General features: G+C 45.1%; 1 protein-coding gene across 1 annotated transcript in view; it reads left to right on the top strand.

The window, feature by feature from the left end:
* LOC135218163 (protein HIRA-like) overlaps positions 1–14,238 on the top strand; it is a 104,541-nt gene that overhangs the window by 56,757 nt on the left and 33,546 nt on the right. The window lies entirely within an intron of this gene.

Raw genomic sequence — 14,238 nt, forward strand, 5'->3', positions numbered from 1 at the left:
CCTGAAACATCTATCGGTGCGTTAAGTATCACTTGAGGTGATAGAAAGAAGGTGCCGGACATCTGGAGAGGGTTTCAGATGTCCTGGATCATAATCTGAAAGAAGTGGAAGCAATTCAGTCGTCCCTCCAGTCCTGGAAACGAGTTTTTGGAACCAGTGGTCCATATCAACTCTGATCTTCCACAGCTCTCTCATATCTTAGGAAGTATCTTCTCTCGGTCCCTGTTCGGGTTTACGAGAAAGAGCCTATTATAACAACAGGCGTAGAATGTAACGATCCTCTAGAGGATCGTTACAGGATTGCAAAAGTCCGTACGAATTGTCTCGATCGACGGCAGCAACTACTGACTTCCGAGTGGAATCTTTCTTTAGAAGTATGTTGAGAGTTATGGAGACTTTAGGGACGTCCTTTCATTCATCTCTTCGCTATGATATTGAATGGGGATGGATGTTTAGTCTCTTTTTTCCCCTTTTTCAAACGCTTTAGGAAATGAATAAGATGATTTATACCATCAGGGAGCCGACAATGACGCTAATCGCCCCATGTTGGCCTTCAAGATCCTAGATTCACAGAGGTCACGTCCTTCCAAGGACCTTTTCCGAGAGAGTCGGTCTACTTTAACACGAAAGGTACCTATAACCTCTCCGCTCTGAGTCTGACTACGTTCAGACTATCGAGATGTTGACAGCATAAGATTGCCGTCTTCCCTTTCCGTTTGAAGAATGGGATAAGCTGGGAGTCACAACTATTAAAGAATACGCAAATATGTTGTTGACGGCCTTTGGGCTCAGAGATTTGCTTCTGTCAAACAACAAAGCCCTTCACGATCTTTGAGTTCTGTGGAATCTCGAAACTCGCTCACCATCTACTTTTTGTCTCACCTGTTTTCTCGGAGTCAGACACTCGTGCGAGATCAGGAGACATATAGTAGCCCTGAGTTTCTTGTTGACGAAGTCGGTTGCGTTTATACACCCGATGATCGTTTAACATGAGACCAGGTTGGACTGTCAGGCATTCGTCCTTCGGGACTGAATCGCCTTTTTGCTCCTCGCTCCTTTCTCCTGGCACCAGAAGCTCGAGTCAGGAATGGCTCAGGAGTTGATTCGCTAACGACGTTGGGTTGCGTTGATACACCCCCCAAGGTTTGCTTAGCTTGAATCGCCCAGGCAGTCCAGACACTCATTCTTCAGCGAAGAATAGTGCCTTATGGTCTTCAGGGTACAGCCTTGCTGTCCTTGATTCGTCTGACTGGTCAACTGGTTCCAGAGGTCACCTGACTTTAGTACAGACTGACTGACTGTGCATGTCCAGATCGAAGCTTTCAATATGGAACTTAGACATAGTCTGAAGTTCTTGATGTCAAAGCATTCGAACATCTCCTACCTGTTAACTTCATGCACGTGATCAGGAAGGCCTTTTTCTAACCACCCTAGATACGACAAAGAGGGTTAGTGCGGTTTTCAGCCATCGTCAGAAGTTTTGGCATTAGAGAACACAAGGCGGTGCGTTCTCTAAGCCTTCCGTTGTGGCCTAAGAATGGAAACCCGTCTTGTTCTTGGGCCAGGAGCTTGGAATCAAGGATGGCACAAGTTATTGGGCAGGAGCCAGAGAGAGTCCTGTGCCCTGTCAGGTCTCTCAAGTTTTATCTACATAAAACTCAAGAAAGTCGAAGTCGTACGGACAATCTGCAGTGTTCCGAAAAGACTAGACTTGCCCATATCGAAGAACACCCTGGCTTTATTGTTAAGGAGTTCTTTCAAAAAAGCTCCTTCATTGTGTTTGCACAAAGATTTGAAATTTTTTATTTGAATGCTCACGAGGTGAGGGCGCGGCCTCGGAAGCATTTCAACAGAGCATGGCACTCAGCAACATCCTGAGTACCATATTTTAGCGAAGCAACTCTGTGTTAAATTCACACTCCCTGCGAGATGTGAAGATGGCATATGAGATCTGCTGCTCGCTAGGGCCATACGTGTCTGCAGACACAATCTTGGGGGCAAGTAGTACCACTCATCCTATCCTGTAGAAAATGGTTAGGAAGAGCTCTTAATTTAGTAGTTGAGTCGCCGACAACGGTGACTTCTTAACTCTTAAGCCTTAGTTAACACACCTTAACTTTGGCTAGGTTGGTCAGGTGGTGATATATATTTTTATATATATATTTATTTTACTTCTTAGCCCTCATGGTATGGTCAATATGGTCTAGTCACGTTGTGGTCTCGCCCCTGTTGACAGATCATCTGGAGTGCACCAGCTTTATAGGTCTCTACCTCGTTGGCAACTCTAGTAGCACAAGCAGACTTACGTGGCAATAAATCATCTGCATGCATTTGTTTCCCAAAATCCTTCTATTCTGTCCCTTCCCACCTCCAACGGTGGGATTCAGATATATATATATCTGACAGGTAAGTTTCATGAACAAAATGATATTGTTATGATACAATAAAGTTTGTTCATACTTACCTGGCAGATATATATAATTAAGTACCCACCCACCTCCCCTCAGGGGATAGTGGAAATAAAAATTATGAATAGAAAATGGGAATGGTTCCTGATACCCGCCTCCCAGCGGCGGGAATGGGTACTAACCACCTGGCCGACCACTGCGTGTGCGGAAGTTTTTGAATTTCTGTCGGACTTCAGAAAATACAGCTATATATATATCTGCCAGGTAAGTATGAACAAACTTTATTGTATCATAACAATATCATTTTTTGGTGGGTGGCTCACTTTTTGGATTATTAGGTACAAAATAGTATAGCCTTCCAATTTGTTTTCTGCTGGCTCTCGATTAATATCAGTGGTTTATGTGCAGTCCTTGCTTCATCTTTTGGATCTTTTTCCAAGGTTTTTGAAGTGTTCATCTTGAATGCTGTTTTTTGCTAGTTAGCTTATAAGCTAAGGTTAGCTTTATTGCTTTGCCATTAATATGTCAGATTCTAGCTCTTCTGGGATTCGGTATTGCACTGAAGGATGTAGGACTATATTATTTAAACTGATTTATGATACTCTTACTAAGTGTATTAAAATAGTGTAGAGGGCAAGAGTATTCCAAAGATCTTGCATGCTCGGTAGGCAAGGGTGGGATGAACACCAGTGGAAGATTTTCAAGTCCCATTCAGAGGAATTAGACAAGGATAGGAAGAGGAAGAAGGCTCTTAGAGCTAAAAGTAGATCTACCCTAAGGGCTATGCCTTTACCTGCAGAGGTAGAGGATGCCGCTATTTCTTTCCCTCCTGCTGCTGTTTCTCCCATTCCTAGTCCTCCTTCATCTCTATCACAGACTCCTTTACCAGGTTCCTATGCCTACAATCCTACTGGCCCGTGTTAATTTTCTCCACTTGCTCCTGCACCTGGCTCCCATGCTTCCTTCCCATACCATTGCCAGTCTTGTGTCTTAGTTAACAATGTTAACCTTGTAATTAAGTGAAGTGTTGTGAAGTGGAGGAGGTGTCTACTTGTCCCTTGATTCTCCTAGACAAAGGTCCCTGTCTTTTAAAATATTATGCCTGGCTCAAGCACTCAAGGTTTACCTAGGTGTCGGGGCAAACATCCCAGATGGTCCTATTTTCCTACACCTTAGCACAAACAAACCATTCTCTGCATGGGCCGAGAATTATTTTAGTGGCCTTCATTAAAAGGCAGACCTTTACTCCTTTCCTAAGTCGCATGACATCCAAAAGGTGAGTACATTGTTAACTGTCTTTGGAAATGTTTTCTTTGAAGAAGTCTGTGATTCCACTGGTGAAGGTGCAATAATCCTGCAGCCAGACCCAACATAATTAGGTAAGTCACTGTAGAACCACAATGGATAGTACATTTGTAAGTTTGTGTGCCTCCTGTTCTTTATTGCTAGACCTGAATAGGTATCAAGAATAAAGAAACTGTAGATAACCTGTGAAAATTCCTTAAACACTATTGCTATGAGAGTGCAGGTCGTGCTGAGATATTGCTGGGGAAGGCGCAATAATCCCACAGCCAGACCCAACATAATTAGTTAAGCCATCTTCGAACTACAAGAATAATACATATTGGTTCGTGTGTTGTTCCCAGTTCTTTATTGCCAAATTCTATTGGTATCCGGAATAAAGAAAATGATTAATAACCTGTGACTATACCTTTGACCCAAACTTGATCTAGGTTGTTAGGATTTATTACTAGGAGCTAAGCCATTTCGTCACTTGTCAATTTCTTTTGTAAGTTCCTTTGAGGACAAACAGCGGCTAATCTATCAAAAATCAGGTTTTGATGAAGGAAAAACCTATATTTGGTAGCCTTCGTGAGCCCTCAAATCCACCCACTTTCCCTGACAAAAAGGCATGTGACTTGGGTGAACATTTATCTTCCACAGACCTGGCATGTGATGAAGATGGCATTGACTTGCTACATCTGTGTGAATATGACATAGAGCCTATGTTATCGTTGTATTACAGGAGATAGAGCCCATCTGTCTTGATTACTTTATATTCTATCACTGTGCCAACAAGCACTATTCTGGGCCAAGACCAACTCCTATAAGAGAATGCTTTGTAATTGGTTGATCTGACTTATGGAACCCTGGGGGGAGCTTGAGACTGTAACTCCTTTGAGGATGAACAGCAGCTATCAAAAAAAGGTTTTTCCTACATCAACACCTGTTTTGTTACTACCAAAAATGTCTTTACTCCAGGCTTCCCTTTTACAGAATTAGACTTCTAATGAATTCTTACCACTTTAAGCCTAAATCTTAATCTGATCTCAATAGGAAATTAGGAACAGGTTATCTGTAAACTAATTTAGTCCTCCTTGTCTTTAAACTAGCTTAGGGCCTCCCTTTCATTATTCTTTTGTAGCTTTTCCATTTTTGTGTTAACCCCTTGTCAACTGGTAACATAAATATATGTTCAAGATTTGGTGCCATGCAGTGTGAACAAATGTTGTGGTAAAAATGTTCCTAGTTCCATTTATCACTACTGGCAACTCTTCAGATTACTGTGTAAGAGTCAGAGTGAGCTGAGAGACTCAGTCTTGCTTGAGATGGTAAAGGGGAAAGTTGTCACAACTTCCCATCCAAGAATGCATCTTAAATACTTTACAATAAACATGCTAAGAATTTGTTACTACTTTTAGTTTTTATCTGTGATGATATTGTGTGACCTGTAATTATAATTTCACAAAATAACATCAAAGAAATATTAGAAGGAACTCTTATAGCTTCAAGGGGTGGGAAATATTTTCATTCATCTTCCCATGGTAGGTATAGACATTTTTTTATAATTTTTTTTATACCATGAGAATAAACATATCTTCCTCTTTCCATTGATGGGTATTTTTCGGGTTTTTCTTGTAAATTGGCTGTTCTTGAATTTAGCCCGGTCATGGGTTTATGCATTAGTGTATATTAGCCTGGACTGTGAGGGTAAAATAATGAATTCTCATTGATTCCTGGTGGACACCAGTATTCATCTTGAAATTCTGGCATACCCAACACTACATTCTCAGAGTTAATTTTGAGGATTCAAAAGGAATTTGTAGCAATGGAAAGAGAAATATATTGGCAAACCAACACTAAAATTTTGTCTAAGCCAAGCATTACTCTTGAAAACTTCAAGAAGCCCAGAGAAAACTTTATCCAACAGCTACCAAACTGTGATTATTTAGTCCTGTGCCACCACTTTTGACGTGATACATTTTTAGATAAATCTCTGAAACTTTATGGCAAGTGTAAAGTACAGGTTAGTTTAAGCTTGGGACTATATGGAATTGTTGTTAGCTCTAAGATATCTTCAAAACACTGAAGTGCAGGCTGTAATGTAGGGTCTTTGTTACTTAACCCTCACAGTCTGGGCTGAAATGTATATTAAGCACACCCCTTGACCAAGCTAAATTTAAGGTTGGGCAATAAATAAAACACATCCATAGAAAGAGGAAGATATATGCATGTGCACATGGTATAAGAATAAAACTTTAGAAAATTTCTATACCTTCCATGGGAAGTTGATATAAAGTATTTCCAACTGTGTGTGGAGCCTCTAGAGCTGCAGTACATTCCCCCCCCTGAAATCTTAAGGCAAACTGATCTCTCTTTCCTGTACAGACTCTATAAAGAGTTGCCATGAGTCATTTCTGACCCATGGAAGTAATTTGAACACTTTTCCCTCAAATTTTGTTCAAACTGTTTGGCGCAAAATGTTGATTTTAAGAGGATGATACCTGGAATTTACCCTGAAGCTATAAATAGTTGCCATTTGAGGACGCCCGTCCACAAAGGTTTAACAGACTTTATCAGAAAGACTACACCCCCTAAAGCATTGGTTGAGATGCTGCTGTATTAAAACTGCCTCCCACCAATTAGCTACTTTGTTACCAAGCTTCAGTAACATATTTCCAGCTTGTTTCAGGAATACTCCTATATAAAATGCTCTGGATTTTATATTTAGAAAAAATACAAAATGCCTTAAAAAATTGGTGCATAATTTAACAACTGCATCTCTCATCTTCATTACCAGCCTGAAACTCGGTTTACTACCTTTGACAGTACTTAGTTCCACTTGTTTGAATATAAAGAATTGTTTACAATTTTTACTTTACTTTCTGGTGTTATGGGTTATGACAGATATACTCTCTCTCTCTCTCTCTCTCTCTCTCTCTTCTCTCTCTCTCTCTCTCTCGTCATCTCTCTCTCTCTCTATCTCATCTCTCTCTCTCTTCCCTCGTAGTAGCCATCTTGCTTGGTGAGACGTACCCCGCGTGAAGTCAGATTAATCAACAGATATCACAAGTTTAACATACGACTAGAATTTGAGAAATATCTAGAAGTGTTCGTAAACTATCGGTGATAAGATTAGTGTGAAAATAGTAGGATAAAGCGTCTTCTAAGTTAGTTTATCAAGTGTAATACTATAAATCAGAACAAGATGGCAGTAAGTTCCAACTGCGGGAAGAGGTGGCGTAATTTGGCGTGTTTAGCAGATTCGCAATACGATGAGGTAGCAGGAAGGGAACTGGCATTTCTCATCTATGAAATCAGCAACAGTCCTAACCAAAAAGATACAAAAGCATTCATAGATATATTAGAAGGATATAATCCTTCAAACTGGAACAAATCTAATGAAAACATCTTGAAAATAATTGAAGAAGTTCCAAATAAAATCCAAGTGGTCAAGAGACTCATAAAGAAAATATACATAAACCAACATATTCCGACAAAGAAAATGAATAAGGTGAATCTTGTGAATATCCTAATTGATGCATTAGGAAAAAGAATGCCAAAAGCATGCAAACTGTGTAAGGTTTGGATAGCATAGTCAATCCACAAAAACCTAATCAGAAAATGTGCTGCATGCAACATTCCGACCCATCCACAGTGTGCTGAGGTAATACAAGATTTGAGAAAAGATACAAGAATTTTTTGTTCAACATGTCTATCATGGATAGACAATGTTATTAAATCAAGATTGAATGTACAAATAGTTGAGGATGAAGAAGAAGAGGAAGAGGAAGAAGAAGAAGAAAAGAAGAAGAGGAAAACGGAAGAGAAGTAAACAAAAATGAAATGACGAGAAAAAATAAGGAAAACAAAGAACAAGATAAAAGTATGGATGCAGAGATACTCATTGATACTACATATGAGGCATAAAGCAACATACCTACGAAGAAATAAATTACGATATGACAACAGAAAAGCAAATCCCGAAGAGGCTCTACCCAGATCTACACAATGACGGGAAAGAGGAAAAAATAGACAAGAAAGACAAAATCTGCAACCTTTTGAAAAGAGGGAATTGCAGATTTGGAGAAAGATGTTACTACAAACATCCTAAGATATGTCAAAACTATGAAATATATGGTAAATGTGCATACTTAGATGGATATGGGGATGATTGCAGAGATCTGCATCCAAAAATATGTAAAAACCTAAAAGAAGGAAAAGGATGTAAGTTCGACAAAAAATGCAAATATATGCACCCTGTAGCCATGAATCATAATCAAATAAATAACCAACCAAGTAATAAAATCCAAAATAAGAAAGAAACAAATAAAGAGAGAAATCAAGAATATCAGGTAAAAGAGAAAAGCAAACCACCAATGAGATATGCAGAGGTGTCAGCAAAAAATTTCAAAGCATCAGCTCCGAAATTCTACTCAAGAGATAATAACTGTATTTATTATGCAAGAGGATATTGCAGAAACGGAGAAAAGTTGCAGATTCAGGACACAAAATGAATAATTATGATGAAGGAAGAATCCAAATAAATTATGGAAAAGTTGGATTTTTTAATGTCAGAATTTCTGGAAATGAAAAAGAGAACAACATACCAGAACAGGAAAGAGACATGGAAATCCTTATTACTACCATTATTAAATGAAGGAGAAAACACGCAAACCATCATAGTGATGAATGCGCAGGGTTTAGTTACGAGTAACTCAAAAAGAAAAATAGAGTACTTAGAAGAACTAACCCAAAATGAAAAGAAAATAGATATAATGAATATAAGTGAAACCTGGTATTCCCAAGAGACTGGGAATGATGATCAAATAAAAGGGTTCCAAACTTATAGTTGTTCCGATACGTAATACAAACCCTCGGTCCTTTAACAATAGGAAGGTAACTAGCGGCAGCTGGGACGGTCGTAAGCTTCGAACAAGGGGAGAACGGTAGTTAACTGCTTGTCCGATCGTGCGCGCGCCCGCGCGCCCGAGAGGTGAAGAATCACTTTTGCTTCTTTCGGCCGCGGGTGTGAAGGACGTGTTCGTCATCGCTCTCTGCCCCGCTTCATCGTCGTATGCTTTGTTTATATTGTGTTTTCTACTAATGGTTTGGTTTGACTTGAAAATGAAACCTGTAAGTACACTGTTTTCATTTTCATTACTTAATTATGAATCAACATGGAGCTATCGCCGTAGAGACGGCAATTTCCGCTCTTTTCATGAATTGAACCCTTGAATTATGTCTCGGTGCCGAGGGCGGGCGCACTCGCGCCGAGTCATGTATTTTGGGCGAAGTGTGTAATTGAAAGATGTAAGTACTCTTTTTCATTATATTTTGCCCCTGTGCGTTCGTTGCCGAGAGCTTGATTGCGCTCGGCAAGAGACCTCTTATTTTGTATGAATAGAATGCAATGAAAGTGGATTCGCAATGCATTTTTCTTTTCATTTTCATTATTAATTGCATCAAATTTAATTTTGGATCAATTTCCGCTCTTACCCGGGAATTAATCCTTACGATTTATTGCTGTGAAAGTGAAAATAGCAAGTGCAGTATTGTTCATTTTCATATATATTTATGATAGCATCATATTATTATGGATCAAGTTTCCGCTCTTACCGGGAATTGATTTTTCCCTCTTTAAGTTCTATGAAGTGAATCGCAAGTGCAGTATTCTGTTCATTTTCATATTACTTTCACTGCTGTGCGGGGGTAGGGGGGGGAAGCGAAGGTCTGCCAGGAAGTCGTCGGAAAGCTCTCCCGCGACTCCCTTCACTTGGTATCGATTCTTCGTCTTCTTTCCTGCCCCCCCGACTCAGCTTCCTCGTATTTTGTTTTTGGAGTCTTCCTTCCGTTCGGGGTGGGGCATGTCTCCCCCCCACGTGCGTGAGGGAAACCCCTCTTACTAATCTGTCTGTGCTACCGCAGGTGCTACAGCCATGGGAGACGACCTTGGACAGGTATGGACCACTGCGGCTGCAGGGCGTGCCTAGCATCCACGATCTGCTGCAGAGTCTAGCGAGGTCTGGGGCGGTGACCTTGGAGTGGTCTCCACTACAACCTTCACGGCCGCTTATGCTGCTTCCCCCCGCTGGTCTACACTCCCCATGCTGTGTCGGTGACGCCGTCTGCCGCTTCTAGGGCCGGTCGCCGCCGTACCGAGGAGGGGTTATGCCGCGCCGCCTGTGTTTTCTTCGTGTGCCTGCCCCAGACTCTCCGACTGTTCCATGCAGCTTCGCCCCTGGACCGGCCGCCAGTACCACGCTGGCTGCCGATGATTCTACGAGGCGATGGCTGGGCCTGCCGTACCTGTCGCTGATGTGGTTCCCGCTACTGGCTTGGCTGTCCCTTCTGTGTTTACCGCTGCCGCTGTTCCTGCCGCTCCTGAGCTGGTTGCTGTTCCTGTCGCGCCTGGTTCCTGCGCCTGTCCATGCTGGTCCTGCCCATGGTGTGTCTTCCCCAGTCCCAGGTCCTTCCGGACAGGTGCAGTCGGGCCGTGTTGCTTCGGCAATAGGCCCGACTCCGGCCTGGATGGAGGACCTGACGACTGTCCTGCGTGAGCTGACGAAGAAGAGGAAGGTGTCATCTTCGTCTTCGTCTGTTGCTGCCTCTTCCCCTTCGACTCTAAGGCCCATAAGCCGAAGAAGAAGAAGGCTGCCTCCCCCCCTTAAGAAGTCTCCTTCGGGAACTTCTAAGGGCCCGTCCCACCTCGGTGGGACGGGGGGTCCTTCTGCTGGTCCTCCTGCTCCTTCGGGAGCGGGGCCCGTCTCCCCTTCCGTAAGGAAGAGATAGACGGGGACCAGAGGAGTATCGGTTAGCTCTGGTACTTCCTCGCCTGGTGCTAGCGGCGATGCCGCTACGCCAGGTTCCGGCTCGGTTCTCTCGTTCGCGGGAGATCCCGAGTGTACGCTCTCCCTCGGGAGACCGTGCAGCCAAAGTTTCGGCGCCAGAGTTCGCTCGGCGCCAAGACCACGGCACGGAGCAGAAGGCTGGCGAGAACCGCTCAGGTGACTCTCGCCAGGCCAGCTGGCCGCTCTCGCAGCGACCAGCTGGTAACCGGGTTTTGTTATTCCCCCTAAGAAGACTCCTTCGGGAACTTCGAAGGGCTCGTCACATTCCGGTGTGACGGGGGGGTTCTTCTGCTGGTCCTCCTGTTTCCTTCGGGAACGGGGCCCGTCTCACTTCTGAGAAGAAGAAGAAGACGGGGGACCAAGGGTCTGGTGTGGCTACCGCTGGACACACTCGCGACCTGGTCTTGGCAGCTCTCTGCTAAGCCAGGTACCGGCTCGGTTTCTCGTCCGTGAGAAGTTCCGAGTGTACGATCTCCTTCGGGTGACCGTGCAGCCAAAGTTAAGACGCCTGAAGTTCGCTCAGCGTCATGACCGAGGCACGGAGCAGAAGACTGTCGAGAGCCGCTCAGGTGACTCTCGCCAGGCCAGCGGCCGCTCTCGCAGCGACCAGCCGGTACCTCGGGTGGACGTGACGGTCTCTGACCGGCCACGGGTTTGAGGCTGGGAAGAGGTCCCCCAGGTCCCCTCGACCGACGGTACCCAGCCTCGGCTGGTTACCACGCGGTTTGACGTGCCTCCGCGAGGACGCTCCCCACCGGTCTCACGGCGAAAGCGAGCTCTGCAGGTCACCTGACCGCCGCTCCCACAGGGACCGGGCTGAGGATACGGTTGGACCAGCAGCAGATTGGTCTGACGCACGGGGGGACCGGGGTCGACTGTGCTCAGTCGAGCCGCTCGCCACAGGTGAGCGGCACGGCCAGGCCTGCAGATCGATCCCCACCGCGGCGTTGGTGATCGGCTGCAGCCCCCCACGTACGCTGGTCCTGCCAGCGAGCGGGGGGGAGCGTCAGGTCTGTCTCTCCACTACCTTCAACTTCCTCGGGCTACACCGGGAAGAGCGATGAGTAGCTAGGAGTGATCGTGAGAGGTGCGCCGCTCACGATCCCGTCACGACGCCGCACGTGCCACGTATGGTCTTAGGACCAACCAGGACGTACGCGCAAGTGATTGGAGGCGACCGTCAGGGGGAGAGGGGGGGGTAGCGTCAGTTCTGTCTCTCCGATACCTTCAACTTCCTCGGCATACGCCAGGAAGAGCTAGGTATATAGGAGTGATCGTAGAGAGATGCGCCGCTCACGATCCCGTCACGACGCCGCACGTGCCAGGTTGGTCTTAGGACCAACCAGGACGTACGCGCAAGTGATTGGAGGCAACCGTCAGGGATCTGTTGCTGGTCCTTCTTCTGAAGGAGGAGGGTCCTGGGAGCTGCTCTTGTTGGAAGGACTGGTGGACGGTCCTACTCCTCAAGACGCTGTAACTTCCGAGATTCAGAGTAACTTTACCCAGGTTATTGCACTGATTCGTCAGCACAACGACCGGGGGGAAGGATCGCCGCTCCCACCAGCAGAGCCCATGTCTCTGCTCGAGTCGTTTTGGGGCCCGAGATGGGAACCCAAACCGACGGTGGGTATGCCGCGATCGGAGCTTACCGATTCTGTCTTGAACCAGTCTCTCTCGTCTCCGGACAAGAAGGCTCTCTCAGTTCTGGCCGGTCGATCAAGCTACTTCCACCTCCTCACTGCGACAGCGGCGTTTCTACGTGTCTTCGGACACCGTATTTAAATACTCCTTCGGGTCCTCCTGAGAGGTTTCGACCTCGACGAGGACTGGAATGAGTCGGAGGACGGTATCGGCTCCTCTCCTGTCAGGTGCGATCAGCCCCACCCCCCCCAGACGACGTTCACAGTTGGCGGCAGACCCATTACCTACAGTGAGAGTTCGTAACCCTCCTCGGGTGGGGGGAAAACGTTTTCTCCTGACGATACGTTTTCCCAGACTCTGAGATGCCATCGCCGCAAGGCGATGGCTGCTCCTACTCTTCTCCAACTTGGCTAGTTCCACTGGGAAAGCGGCGAGCGAGTATCCAATTCCTCCCCCATTCCCTCTCTCCTTACGGCTACGAGGGGAAAGGGGAAGGATCCTACAGAGATTTCTCTGTAGGATCCCACGTTGGGGACTGCGCTACCAGGGGGGACCTTCGGGTCCTACCTGACGTAAGCCCCGGTCGTTGTTAGGAGGGATCCTGCCCCATTCTCGATTTCTACGGGAATCGGAGGACCACCAGCCGATATCGTTTGACGAATTCGGTGGGGGGTCGGTTTCAGACTGCTTAGAATTCTACGGAATTTCTAGCGCATTCAGAGTGTTTAGAGTTTCTTACGATCTCCAAACACTTAGGCGAGACCACGGTCCAAAGTGAGCGAGACGAGAATCCCCGATATGTTACACGATTAAGCGGGAACCTCGCATAGGCGCGAATTCCTGGAATTTCTAGCATTAGGAAGAAGACTGCTGCTGAAAGAGACTATCTCACAGTAGGCGACCAACCTGGAATAGAGAAGAACGGACGGGAATATCCAGTTTGGCTGGAACTATCGTCTTAGTATTCTGTTCACCATTGAAGCTTTCCTTCGAGGAAGACTTCTCCTTCACTCTCTTTAATAGAGAACGAAGGTGGTCGATCTCCAATCCTTATTTTGTTTTCTTGAAGGAAAGAATTTAGGATGGAGATCGTTGTTCAGAATCCTACAAATATACTACGTATATTAACCTCGCGACATGATTTCTGCTAAGCAGTTGAATGGTCCGAGGGGTAGGCGCATATCCTGGTTATTCTACGGATTGCGACTTAGACGAAAATATTCTAATTGAACTGCAAGCCGGGTTGCCCTGCAACCTCCCAGGAGTTTCCAGTTTCAATTTTATATACTTATGGTGTTGTCACAACAACGCCATATTTAAGCTTTTATATTTACCGAAATTCGTTTCGCTTAAATATAATTGCTCGAGCATATCTTTTTATGCTCGGTGGTTCTAGCCGAACGCATTCCTTCGTGGAAAGGATTACTTGGCAACTCAGGATGACGAGTCAGCGACAGCTACTGCGTATTGAATTGCCCGAGGCATTTCAGTATCAGCTGCCGCTTTGAGATAGACGGTTGTTTATGTCTTTCTCACCTGCTTGATTGAATAACAACCGTATCTCTTGCCCAACAATCACAAGGACTTAAGTCCTCTGATTAACGGGGATTCTCGCATACATGAATGACCATCTACTGCTGAGAAACGCTAGTATTCATCGTCTTCGGTATTGCGAGAATTTTAAACAGAGATCTATTCGCCTCTCATCTTTCTGTTTACGCACGGTAACAGAATTCTGTAATAGTCTCTTGCTGCATCGTATCCGATAATGTGAATGATTTTTGCGGAATCTGAGTTTGTCCTCAAAATATCTTGTATTCGGAGGTGTACAATTGTTCATTGTTCACCCCGGATTAGCAGATGTATTGAAAGACATCGCCTACTCCCACACCTGCCAGCTCTACTTCCAAACGTTCAGCCCATGAGAAGCAGTTCTTCAAGCGGCTCTCCCCTGTGTTTCATTACTGAAGAACGCCCCGCTTTCATTGCACAACGGACAGCAATGCAAATGGTCGGTTAGCGGTTTTCAGTTCATTTGTAAGCACAGGTTTAGGAAT

Source organism: Macrobrachium nipponense, chromosome 19, assembly GCF_015104395.2.
Source record: "Macrobrachium nipponense isolate FS-2020 chromosome 19, ASM1510439v2, whole genome shotgun sequence".
NCBI classification, from domain to species: Eukaryota; Metazoa; Arthropoda; class Malacostraca; order Decapoda; family Palaemonidae; genus Macrobrachium; species Macrobrachium nipponense.